This window comes from Ranitomeya imitator, chromosome 2 (genome assembly GCF_032444005.1).
Source record: "Ranitomeya imitator isolate aRanImi1 chromosome 2, aRanImi1.pri, whole genome shotgun sequence".
Lineage (NCBI taxonomy): Eukaryota > Metazoa > Chordata > Amphibia > Anura > Dendrobatidae > Ranitomeya > Ranitomeya imitator.
In genome coordinates, this window is record NC_091283.1 from 22,463,173 (window position 1) to 22,477,358 (window position 14,186).

Genomic DNA, 14,186 nt, shown 5'->3' on the forward strand with positions numbered 1-14,186 from the left:
ATCCAAGAGGTGGAGAATATACAAAGACTGTGGATCATGTGATGTTTTGTCATCTTTTATTAAAAAGACAAAAGTCTTTATTAGAGTTTGCATCCAATGTGAACATAATACCGCCACAGAATACAGATATAAGACTACCACACAGTACATAAATAATACCGCCACACAATACACATATAATACCACCAGACAATATACACAATAGCTCCTCACAATATGCTCATAATACATCCACACACAATACACTCTTAACACTGCCACACAACATACTCATAATACAGCCTCACACTATATAAATAATACTGCAACACAATACGCACATAATACCGCCGCACAATACACACATAATACAGTCACACAATATACACTTAATACAGTCACACAATACACACGTAATGCTACTACAAAATACTCACATAATGCCAAAAAACAATACACACATAATACAATGGCAAAAAGACTGACTGACACTTCCAAGCTAATGTGAACAGGTGCCAACTAGGAGCAGCTACCTCCATATACAATAAACAAAAAAAGTTGCCCTCTGTAATGCTAAAGCATGTCAATGCGCGGATTGGCCAAATTATGTGCTAAGCGTCTCATTTTTTCCTAGTATCCAGAAGCAGTATTGCTATTCATATTTCATATATTTCACATTCATGTGGTTTAGCACTACAGAGCGCAACGTCTTTTGTTTATCACACATAATACATAATACACACCTAATACTGCCACACAATATGAGCATAATACCTACACACAATACACACATAATGCTACCACACAAAGCACACAAAATACCGCCACACAATACGCATAATAGCGCCACACAATGCACACATAATGCTACCATACAATACACATAATCTCTACACATAATATACACATAATACCACCACACAATACACACATAAGACAGCCACACAATACACTCATAATAAAGCCACACAATATACACATAATACCACCACACAATTAGCACATATTACCATCACACAATGCTGCCACACAATACTGCCACATAATACATAAATAATACCACCACCCAATACATTTATAATACCACCACACAATATGCACATAATGCTACTACAAAATACACACATAATACGCAAAAACTGTACACACATAATACATCCAAATAACACAAATATAATATTGCCACACAGTATACACATAATACTGCCACACAATACACACATAATGCTACTACACAATACATACATAATATCTAGACACAATACAGCTGCACAATAAACATAATACTGTCAAGAAATTTTCATATAATACCTACACACACACTACAGCCACACAATACATAAATAAAGCTGCCACCCAATACACATATAATACTGCAACACAAAATCCGCATAATATAGCAACACAAAACACTCATGATGCTACTTCAAAATACTCACATATTACCTACACACAATACATACATAATACCGCCATACAATACACACATAATGCTGTCATTGAATGCTAATTGTCCCCACAATACTGACATACTGCAGTGCTTGCGTAGCTGCCATGAAATGTTATGTATTGCTCCAATGTATGATATCAGCATGGCGCCACATCGTGCATACTGTATATTACCCTGATAATATGGCATATAATATGGCCCTAGATTGTGACTCATGATGCATCGCTCTGTGGGGTGCTGTCCACTCTTGTGGGGTCTCCTGTATCCCTAAAGTGTCTGTATGAGCTCAGTAACACCCATATATAGCACCGCCAGACATTGTTTCTGTGTTCTCTCCTCTCGCCTCCCCCATGTGTCACTACCTCAACGCTCTCCGCCAACAGTTTATTTCATGCTCAGTGATCCGTATAGGAGATTTTAGGCTATGTGCACACATAGATGGAACCTCTGCGGATTTTTCCGCACTTGTTTTGAGAAATCCGCAGGTAAAAAGCACTGCGTTTTACCTGTGGATTTACTGCGCATTTACCGCGGATTTTATGCGTGTTTGGAGCAGATTCCACCTGCGGTTTTACACCTGCAGATTCCTATTATGGAGCAGGTGTAAACTGCTGCAGAATCCGCACAAAGAATTGACATGTGTGGCACCCCAGGAGTTCGGGTACCACAGTAGTGCTGTCTTCCTCACGGGGTGGATAGTGCTATATCTGGAGACAAGTGAGATTTCCTTTGGTAGGTTTGCACACACAACACCTTACACTTCCAGGCCAGGAGGGGGAGCTCTAAGTCCTGTTTTAGGGCAGCTTCCCTCAATAAAGATCTTGGTTTGGAGGCGGAGACAGCTCAGTTGTTAGCAGAAGTCTGTGTGCGAGGACAGACAGGAGTGGAGCACAGAGGAAAGTGAAAGCTCCAAGAGGCCACGAGCAGGCCTCTGAAGAGTATCAGCGCAAGAATGCAGGTACCGGGAGCCCGAGGCCTTTGTGGATTATAAAACACAGAGCACAACCGGAGGGTATTCTTCTGCAAGGACTTTGCCCATAATTACATGTGGCACAGCAGCACCTAGGAGCCTGGAGTCACCGAGAACAGACCCCAGTCCACACGGCCCGAGCTGCCTGCCATACAGGTACCTGTCCTAGGACAGCAGAACGATTAAAGATCTTGTTGAGACACTTAGTGGCAGCAGGGACTTAGAGACAAAAAGCGCAGAGTGGTAGGCTCCCACCTGACTTACCCAGGGGAACTCGCTTGTCTCTGGACTGCCCGGACTTCTCTGCCTGCCCTGTGGTCTGGTGCCCTGGACTGTGGATGCTGAGGTCTTCAGTAAAGGTAAAGAGACTGCAACCTTGTGTCCTTGTTCTTCTCTGCACCTCTCACTATACCACCATGTACACACTGGGAAGCCCTGGGGACATACTTCACCTGTGGGAAGATATACCATCTGGCTGCCATAACATCACCCCAGCGGACCCCTTAAAGCAGCCTCGGTCCCCACTGACCAAATACTACAGGTGGCGTCACGGACATAAACTTTACCCTTTAAAGACCTTTCCCATTTTACATGGGCGCCCTGGGCCACGGATATCCCCCTGTGAAGTACCGGACCCGGTACCGAATAACCCCTAGCCCGTGGAGCGATTCATCTTGGCGTCACGAACAGGATCTACTGACCCTGAAAATTGAATCATGTGCGCCTAAAGAACTGTGCCTAACTGTTTTGTGCCAGAGACTGTGTATTGTGAGTTGCCGCCAAAATCCGTCATTGCCGCGTCGCGTGGAGCGTGAGGAGGAGGAGACATACCTTCGCGGGCGGGGCCAGCCAAAGAGAGCGCGAAGCAGGAAAAAGTGTGCCGCGCTGCTGAGAAGAACGCCAGAAGTGAAGACGTCATACAGCAAAGCCGGAAGAAAAGACGCTGCAAAGTACTGAGCGGAGCACCGGAGGAACCATCGCAGATTCTGGTGAAGAGATCCGACTTCTATCAGGTTAGCGAGGGGGAAGAGCCATGTCTAATCCGGGAGGGGAGTTGGCGGCGGTCGCAGCCGCCGACCTCATAGCACCCCCAGGCCCAGGAGCGGACACACCTGCAGGCCCAGAGATGTCCCCGGGCCCCGCGGAGAACGAGGCCGCAGCTCCTATAAGCCGGCCAGACACCGCCACAGTTACAGCGGCCATCATGCCCCTCTCCATGCCATATATACCTAAAGCAGCATGGCTCCCGCAATATTCTGGAGAATCGCATACATTAGATGACTTTAAAAAAAGACTCTGTGGCCTGTTGGAAGTGTATCCCCTGACAGAGCATCAGAAGATTCATATTCTAACTGGCCAACTGTTACGATTCACACCGTGACCGTCACCCCTAAGTCACAGATCAGGGTGACTTTAGGTCCACAGGCGACTATCACATGTGCAGGGGGGCTTATCTTAGTTACCCCTCCACTGCTACAATGGGATGAAAAAAAAAACACACAAGTCTATGGACCTCTTAGTTTACACCAGGGGCTTATTTTAATTATCCCACTGCTCTTCAATATACCACGAACTGCAGGGATTTATGTATATCCCGCTTTACAGTTCCGCTTGAACTTGCAGCTCTCTGTTGCCCCCTTACCCTCAGGTCAGATTAGGTACTGCACCTAGGGTAATTAGTCGCCAGAAAGGCTGCCTGCCATGTAATGGCTATTGGGCACGCTGCAGCGAGGCGATTTAACTACTCCCACTCAGGCAGGAACAATAATTAGCAACGCCGCAGTCGCTACAACGACTCCCAAAGGCCCAGCACACGGTATGCTGCCACCAGCTTCAATTAAACGGATCCGAAGCTAACCCAAAACAATAGTGTAATCCCCTTCAGAAAACTTAGGGTACGTTTTAGAGCAGGAAGAATGAAACTAGTAATTTATATATTTTACTCCGAAAGTTTAAGGCAGTGTTTATAAAAAGGGATATAAAAATGTTACAAAAGAGACAATTGAAATATGTACAAAGTAATTATAAAATAAAGGGATTAAATGAGAAAAGGTAAAACTCACATGTTCTCAGGTCACTTCAGGCAAAACCATGCTGATAAGGCAGTGTTCCCAAATATCCCAATGCATAGTACAGCTCCTCAGGCAAAAAACTCAGACTTAGACTCTCCAGGCTGGGTAAAATGGAGTCACTTAAAGAACCACAGCCTCGTGACATCACTAACAGGGCTGGTTTCCTCAGACCCTCCTATCTCTTCAGTCTTACTAAATTTCACACAAGTTTGTCTAATGCCTGTATCTCCGCTACAGAACATGTCAGAATCATAACACACCCAGCGTTCATCTTGTATTAACATTGGCGTTCTAATGACACCAAATTTGGGCTTGATGGGATGCATAGTTCCAGAGAAATCCATACTCTATCGCTGTTGGAACTAGAAGCCCGCGCTTACCGTGGCTAATAGATCCGTCGATGGAGATTCACAATATATCCTTATTATTTTTCTAGCCCAAATTGGTGGCCCAATATCTTACTATAACCGAACAAAGAACCGCATGTCTTTGAGAAGGATAATCAGACCAGTTTCAGCTGGAGGGAGCTTTGGGCCGCTACAAGCGCAATAAACCTTCCTGGGCTTGGGGGCAGGGCAGAGCATTGAGAAGAATTGCTGCACACACACACATAGAAACAAAGAGACAGAGAGAGAAGGGGGGTTTTTAGCCCGCAGCATGGGTCTAACAGGCAAGCTACAAAATCATATCACATTTCATACAATATCGTGACACCTCCCCCTTTGGTCTGCGCTAGGGAGGCAGAACCCCACGGTATGCCTCCATGCGCACCTCAGTAGGTTCACCCTGGACAGTCCATCTGCATTGCCATGCTCCCTGCCCATTTTGTGTTCAATGGTGAAGTCAAACTGCTGAAGGGCAAGGCTCCAGCGTAGCAACCTGCCGTTGGTTCCACACATGGCGTTTAACAAGCGCAGAGGGTTGTGGTCGGTCACCACAGTGAAGGTGCAATACACAAGTAGGGCTGGAAGCGCTGCAGGGCCCAGACTATGGCCAGGCACTCCTTCTCGATAGTGGAGTAGGCCACTTCCCTCGGCAAACGTTTCCGGCTCCGAGTCAACCTAGCTGAGCACAGCACCAAGGCCGAACTCGCTGGCGTTAGTCTGTACCAAGAACGGTCGACTGCTGTCGACTGCTTTCAACACAGGGGCGTTGCACAGTGCTGTTTTCAACACCTGGAAGGCCCCCTCACAGCCATCGGTCCAGTTGACGATGTGGGGTAGCTTCCTGGTGAGGTCCGTCAAAGGCTTTGCCAGGCTACTATAGTGCTGTACGAAGCGCCTATAGTACCCTGCAGTGCCCAGGAAGGACATCACCTGTTTCTAGGTCCTGGGAGTGGGCCAGTTCACGATCGTTCCCACTTTCGCAGGCTCTGGCTTTAGAGTGCCTCCGTCTACCCGGTGCCCCAGGTAGTGGACCTCCCTCATGCCCATCTGGCACTTTCCTGGCTTGATAGTCAGTCCTGCTCGGTGAATTCGCCTGAGCACCTCCTCGAGATGCTGCAGGCGTTCCTTCCAGGAGGAACTGAAGATGGCAATGTCATCCAAGTACGCCACTTCGTACTTCTCCAGTCCCTGAAGCAGGAGGTTGACCATCCACTGGAAATTGGCTGGGGCATTCTTCATGCCGAAGGGCATGACCGTGGACTCATACAGTCCAAAGGGCGTGATAAAGGTGGACTTCTGCGCCTCGGGGCTCAGGGGAATCTGCCAGTATCCTCTACTCAGATCCATTATTGTCAGGTATTTTGCGCCAGCTAACCTCTCAAGCAGCTCTTCGATGCGCGGCATTGGGTGCGTGGCAGAGGCTGTGATGGTTTTGAGCCCCCTGTAGTTCACGCAGAACCGGGTGGTCCGATCCTTCTTTGGCACGAGAACTACAGGTGAGGCCCACGCACTCTTTGACCGTTGAATCACCCCCAGCTGTAACATCTCATCGATCTCCTGTGATTGAGAACAAGAGAGACAGAAACGGTCTTATAGATGGGGATCACCACACATAGGGATAAGGCACTAATAAAGACACAACTTTTCTGTCTCTCTTGTTCTCAATCATTGGTTTATGTATAGGTCTTGGTGTGATCCCACTGACCGTGGTGCCCCCTCAAAGCTATTCTAATCTCATCGATCTCCTGGCGCATAACCTGCTGCACCTTGTCGGAGATCCGATGGGGTGTTTGCCGTACTGGGGCATGACTCCTGGTGTCCATGTCGTGGACCGCTAACTCAGTCCTTCCAGGTCGGTTGGAGAACACGGCCCGGAAGGGTTCCAGCTTGGTCCGCAACTGCGACCGCTGGGGTTCGGTTAGTGAGGCGCTTACCTCCACATCCTCGATGGACCCACCAGCCTTGGCTTGGGCCAGCATGTCCAGGAGGGTGTCTTCTTCCCCGTCTTCGGGCAAGCTGCAGACCGATAGGACGAAAGGTTCACGTTCGTGATGAGCCTTCATCATGTTGACGTGAAAGGACTTTCGCCTACCCCGAGCGTGGTCAAGCGTGACCACGTAGGTGACCGGGTTGAGCTGTTGGTGGATTACGTACAGGCCTTCCCAGGCTGCCTGAAGCTTATCCTTTGGTACGGGGACCAGCACCCACACCTGTTGACCCACGTGGTAGGTCCGCTCCCGGGCGTTCTGGTCATACCAGTGCTTCTGGTCAGCCTGAGCCTGCGTCATGTTGTCATGCACAAACTGCGTCAAGGTCTGTATCTTGTCACGGAAGCGCATGACATACTCCACTATGGACACTTCAGAAGGGTTCGGCTCCTCTTCCCAGGATTCCCTTACCAACCCAAGGGGTCCCCTGACTCACCTGCCGTACAGGAGCTCGAAGGGGGAGAACTGTTGTGAATTCCGTTCTTGGGCTCCCTCTTGTGGTTTCAAGTGGTATGGCTGCTCCTTGGATTTAGCTGTCTTCAGCTGCTTCCACTTATTGTCTTTTCTGCTCGGCTATTTATGCCTGGCTCTTTCTTCAGCCAGTGCCACTTGTAAATGGTTCCTGGTTGGATTCACATCTCTTTGGATTTCCCTGTTATCCTGACCAGTTCAGCAAAGCTAAGTCCTTGCTTGCTCTTTTCTGTCCACAGGTTGTGGACTTATCCGTTCTGTGCTTGCTATGTTTGTCCAGCTTGTCAGTATGATTTAATTCTGTTGCTGGAAGCTCTGGGAAGCAGATTTACCCTCCACACCTTTAGTCAGGTGTGGAGATTTTTGTAATCTCTGCGTGGATTTTTGTAGTGTTTTATACTGACTGCACAGTATTCCATCCTGTCCTCTCTATCTAGCTAGACTCGCCTCCTGTGCTCATCCTGGTTTCATTCTGTGTATGTCTTTTTCCCTCTCCACTCACAGTCATTATTTGTGGGGGGCTAATCTATCCTTTGGGGATTTTCTCTGAGGCAAGATAGCTTTCCTGTTTCTATCTTTAGGGGTAGTTAGCTCTTAGGCTGTGACGAGGTGCCTAGGGAGAGTTAGGAGCATCCCACGGCTACTTCTAGTGTTGTGTTGAGCTTAGGGACTGCGGTCAGTACAGGTACCACTTCCTTTAGAGCTCGTTCCATGTTGCTCCTAAACCACCAGATCATAACAGTACAAGTGGCCAGAAATGAATTAAATGCATCTCAAAAGAAGGAAAAAATTCTGAGCCATTTTTTTTTCTGTGCACTCTTTTGTCTTTTTTTTCCTCGTGATCTCTGGGTGGTTCAGGATTTATGCTCTGGCATGGATGTTCAGGGTTTGTTTTCTCGTGTGGATCAACTTGCTGCAAGAGTACAGAGTATCCAAGATTATGTTGTCCAGACTCCGGCTTTGGAGCCTAAAATTCCTACTCTTGATTTGTTTTTTGGAGACAGATCCAAGTTTTTGAACTTTAAAAATAACTGCAAATTGTTTTTTGCTTTGAAACCCCGTTCTTCTGGTGATCCCATTCAGCAAGTTAAAATCATCATATCCTTGCTGCGTGGTGACCCTCAGGACTAGGCATTCTCCCTTGAATCAGGGGATCCGGCATTGTTGAATGTAGACGCATTTTTTCAAGCGCTCGGATTATTGTATGATGAACCTAACTCTGTGGATCATGCAGAAAAAACCCTGTTGGCCTTGTGTCAGGGTCAGAAAGCGGCAGAATTATACTGCCAGAAATTTAGGAAATGGTCTGTGCTCACTAAATGGAATGAGGATGCTCTGGCTGCTATTTTCAGAAAGGGTCTTTCTGAAGCCCTTAAAGATGTTATGGTGGGCTTCCCTACGCCTACTGGTTTGAGGGAATCTATGTCTCTAGCCATTCAGATTGATCGGCGTTTGCGCAAGCGCAAAGCTGTGCACCATATGGCAGTGTCCTCTGAGCAGAGTCCTGAACCTATGCAATGTGATAGGATTTTGACTAAAACAGGACGGCAGGAATTCAGACGTCAGAATAGGCTGTGTTTTTACTGTGGTGATTCTGCTCATGTTATTTCTGATTGCCCTAAACGTACTAGGAGGGTAAATCTGCTTCCCAGAGCTTCCAGCAACAGAATTAAATCATACTGACAAGCTGGACAAACATGGCAAGCACAGAATGGATAAGTCCACAACCTGTGGACAGAAAAGAGCAAGCAAGGACTTAGCTTTGCTGAACTGGTCAGGATAACAGGGAAATCCAAAGAGATGTGAATCCAACCAGGAACCATTTACAAGTGGCACTGGCTGAAGAAAGAGCCAGGCATAAATAGCCGAGCAGAAGACAATAAGTGGAAGCAGTTGAAGACAGCTAAATCCAAGGAGCAGCCATACCACTTGAAACCACAAGAGGGAGCCCAAGAACGGAATTCACAACAGAGAACCCCGTCGAGGCCTGCGGAACCTCTCGGTAAGCGAACAGCAGGTGTGGGAGGTACCGCTCCCAGTTGCTCCCTTGGGTCTCAACCAGCATGCGTAGCATCTGTTTGAGGGTACCATTGAAGCGTTCACACAAGCCATTGGTCTGTGGGTGATACGCACTCGATACCAGGTGCTTCACCTGCATTCTCTTACAGAGAGCCTCCATTAGGTGAGACATGAATTGGGTCCCTTGATCAGTAAGCATCTCCCTGGGAAATCCTACACATGAAAAGATGGCCAACAGGGCATCCGCCACCTTATCTGCCCTAGTTGACGACAGAGCTACTGCCTCTGGGTACCGGGTAGCGTAGTAAGGATATATTGCTTTCCAGAGCTGCTGGGGACGGCCAGCGGGCCCACAATGTCCACCGCGATCCTCTGGAAAGGCTCCTCTATCACTGGTAAAGGGATCAGGGGAGCCTTAAGAGCAGGCCCGGCCTTCCCCACTCTTTGACAAGTGATACAGGAGCGGCAGTAGTTTGACACATCTGTCCCCATCTTAGGCCAATAGAAGTGTTGAGACAGCCGGGCCTTAGTTTTGCTGATCCCCAAGTGTCCAGCTAGCGGGATCCCATGGGCAATCCGCAACAACTCACCCTGAAATTGCTGCGGGACGACCAGCTGTCTTTCCCTCAACCACTCCTTTTGTGATTCCCCGGGTACTGTCTCCTGGTATAACCTTCCTTGTTCCCAGAACACCTTCTCCTTATCAGTCTCGGAGAAGCGCGTCCTGGCGAGTTGTCTCAAACTCTCTAGGCTCGCATCTGTGTGCAGAGCGGCCTGAAACTCCTGGCTAGGGGAAGCCAGAAGCGACGTCAGGGTCCCTTCCCCACGGGAACCCTCTTGGACCTGCTCTGGGTCCACCTCTGGTTCAGTCACAATGATGACTGAGGAGGGTCCGGAAGACCGACAGTTATCTGCGTTCCGGGCACTCTGACTGCGGGTGACAGCAGCTAAGTAGGCTGTCTCCCCGGGGATTTCTACAGGCCCATCAGCCGGCGCTGCTATGGGCTCTACCTCCCCATCCACCCCCAACACTCCAGGGGCAGTGCTACTTATGGGCCAGTTACCTTCCTCGGTGGCACTGGTCACTTTCATGGCATCACCTTCCTCACGGTTCCCATGCATCTCCCCATTTCCTGTAGCACCGACACTTGCCCCTGTTAGGGGTCCTCAGCCGTCTCACTCCGCAGAGCGACGTGGCTGGGCACGCCTGTACCTATGGACACATTAACCTTCACAGAAAAATCATTATCAGGTTCAGTTGGCACAGGTACAACATTTTCACCATCAATCCTAGGAAAATAATTGTTATCAGATGCATCATTACAAGATAAAGCATGGTCAGGTAACACATGCGATTTCCCATCATCATCATCAGGGTTAACTTTACCCTTATTAGTAGATTGGGGAGGGGTATCAGTGACGTAGTATGCATACATCCTCCCCAAATCAGTCCCCAACAAAACATCAGTGGGTAAATTATCAGACAGCCCCACTTCCTTCACCCCGCTCCCGGCACCCCAATCAATATAAACCCGGGCCATCGGTAAGGGACAGCTGATGCCCCCAATCCCAGTGACAGTTAGGGTTTTCCCCGGAATGATTTCTTCAGGGGCCGCCAGTTCTGGTCGGATGAGGGTTCGTTCAGCCCCCGGTGTCCTTGAGGCCTGTAGCGACATGGCCTCCCACGGTGACGTGCTGTACGTTGTCACACACCCTCCCAACCACACCACCCACCAAAAGAACTGCTGCATTAGGCCCCGGGGCCTTGGCTGGGGTGTTCTTCTGCTTGGCTGGGCAGGAGGGATTGATATGACCAGTCCGCTTGCAGAAGAAACACTGGCGAGGTTCGGTGGTAGGTCTGGTGCTGTTGGCCACGGGGACAGGACCTCTGGTGTGCTGGCTGGCAGGGGTACTGGCGTTGGTTGTAGGCTTACCCCCTCTCCAGCTGGTGGTAACTGGCTTCCGCACTTCCGATCTACGGTTGGCCTCATAGGCATCGGCAATCTACGCTGCTTTCGTCACGTCTTTGGGTTCTCTGTCCATCACGAACTGTCGCACCTCAGCTGGGCAAAGATGTAAGAACTGGTCTTTGATCATCAGGTCTCCCAGCTGTGCAAAGGTGGTCACTGACAGTCCTTGGGTCCACTGGTCAAAGTGGGTCCCCAGTCCATGCACCACATCACTGTAACTGTCGTTCGGGCCACGTTGGAGGTTCCGGAACTTTCTACGGTAAACCTCAGGTGTAAGCTGGTACTTTGCTATCAGGGCCTGCTTGATGGCCTCATAGTCACCATCTTGTTCTTGAGGGAGGGCAGCAAATGCCTCCAGAGCTTTACCTCTCAGCCCTAGTGTCAGGTATCGGGCCCATTCATCTGTAGGCAGCCGGTACTGTCTGCAGGCTTTCTCAAAGGCCCGCAGAAACGTGTCCAAGTCCCCGTCCTTTTCCATAACAGGAAAGTGATCGGGCCGGGGCTTCGGTATCTGAGCGCTGCTGGGCTCACGGCTCCGGGCGGTGGAGGGCATCCCCCCTTGCCGGAACATCTCCCGTTCATGTTCTCGCTGGGCTTGGCGCTCGGCTCGCTGGGCCTGGGCCTCCCGCTCGGCTTGGGCCTCCTGCCGGTATTGCTGAATCAGCTGCCGACGTCCCTCACGGTCGTCAGTGGGGAATTCTTCCAAGGCCGCCAGCAGGTTTGGGTCCAATTCACCCTGATTGCTAGTAGGGCCGGCATCCAATGGTTGGACCTCTGCTGCATCACCATGTTCGCTTGTGCTGGCTTCTGCGGCCTCTGGGCTCTGTGGCCTGGCTTGGTCGGCTTCCCATTGCACCAGATCTGAGACTAGTTGGGCTTTGTTTTTGCCTGCAAAGTCAATGTGCTGTGACCTGCATGAGGCAATAAGGGTGTCTCTGGTCTGCTGCTCATAAAAGGTTTCTCCCAGCCCAACCATGGTTGCCAAATAAAAGATAGGACAGAAAAACGAAGAGAAAGGGAAGGGATAATTACCAGTACACACAATTGTCTCAGTACTAATAAACACTGAGTTCGTTCTCCAAACTTATTTGCACAGAGTTCTCGCAAGAACTTTACAAGTTTTTAGTGAGAGGAATGATTGCTCAAACCGAATCACTAATGCTCTAAGATATCCCACCACTTTGCCACCAATATGTCACGATTCACACCGTGACCGTCACCCCCACATCACGGATCGGGGTGATTTTAGGCCAACAGACGGCTATCACATGTGCAGGGGGGCTTATCTTAGTTATCCCTCCACTGCTACAATGTGATGAAAAAACACACACAAGGCTATTGACCTCTTAATTTACAGCAGGGGCTTATTTTAGGTATCACACTGCTCTTCAATATACCACGAACTGCAGGGATTTATGTATATCCCGCTTTACAGTTCCGCTTGAAGTTGCAGCCCTCTGGCGCCCCCCTTACCCTAAGGTCAGATTAGGTACTGCACCTAGGGTAATTAGTCACCAGAAAGGCTGCCTGCTATGTACTGGCTATTGGGCACGCTGTAGCGAGGCAATAACTACTCCCGCTCAGGCAGGAACAATAATTATCAACGCCGCAGCCGCTACAACGACTCCCAAAGGCACAGCACACTGTATACTGCCACCAGCTTCGATTAAACGGGTCCGAAGCTAACCCAAAACAGCGTAATTCCCTTCAGAAGACTTAGGGTACGTTTTAGAGCAGGAAGAATGAAAACTAATAATTTATATATTTTACTCTGAAAGAAGGCAGTGTTTATAAAAAGGCATATAAAGATGTTACAATATGAGACAATTGAAATACGTGCAAAGGTAATTATAAAAATAACAGGGATTAAATAAGAAATCAACACTTACATGTGTTCAGATCATGGCAGGCAGAACCATGCTGGTGGGCGGAGCTCCCAAATGTCCCAATGCATCAGGACTGGCAGTAAGGGCTCCTCTGGTAAGACTCAGACTAAGACTCTGAAGGCTGGGTAAAGTGGAGTCACTTAAATAACCACAGCCTCGTGACATCACTAACAGGGCTGGTTTCCTCAGACCCTCCTATCTCTTCAGTCTTACTAAATTTCACACAAGTTTGTCTAATGCCTGTATCTCCGCTACAGAACATGTCAGACTCATAACACACCCAGCATTCATCTTGTATTAACATTGGTGTTCTAATGAGACCAAATTTGGGCTTGATGGGATGCATAGTTCCAGAGAAATCCATACTCTGTCCCTGTTGGAACTAGAAGCCCGCGCTTACCCTGGCTGATAGATCCGTCGATGGAGATTTACAAACTGGACGTATTATTTTCCTAGCCTAAACCGTTGGCCCAATATCTCACTATAATGGAACAAAGGACTTCTTGCCTTTAAAGAAGGAGATCAGACCAGTTTCTGCTGGAGGAAGGTTTGAGCCGACATAAGCGATCGTAAAAATTCTTTTGGGAGGGGCATGAGGGGTTTGGGAGCTGCACATACACATCTCAGAACAGGAACACAGAGAAGGGGGGTTTTAGCCCACAGCATAGGCTAGCAAGAGAAACTAAAACTTATATTACATTTCATACAATATCGTGACAGCGCCAAAATGTATTCTTGCCCCGGGTGCCAGAAACCCTAGATACGCCTCTGCACTGTACTGTATATAGGGTAGCATGGTGACTCAGTGGTTAGCACAGCAGCCTTGCAGCGCTGGAGTCCTGGGTTCAAATCCCACCAAGGATAACATCTGCAAAGAGTTTGTATGTTTGCGTGGGTTTCCTCTGGGTTCTCCGGTTTCCTCCCACGTTCCAAAAGACATACTGATAGGGAATCTAGATTGTGAGCCCCATCAGGGACAGTGAAGTCTGTAAAGC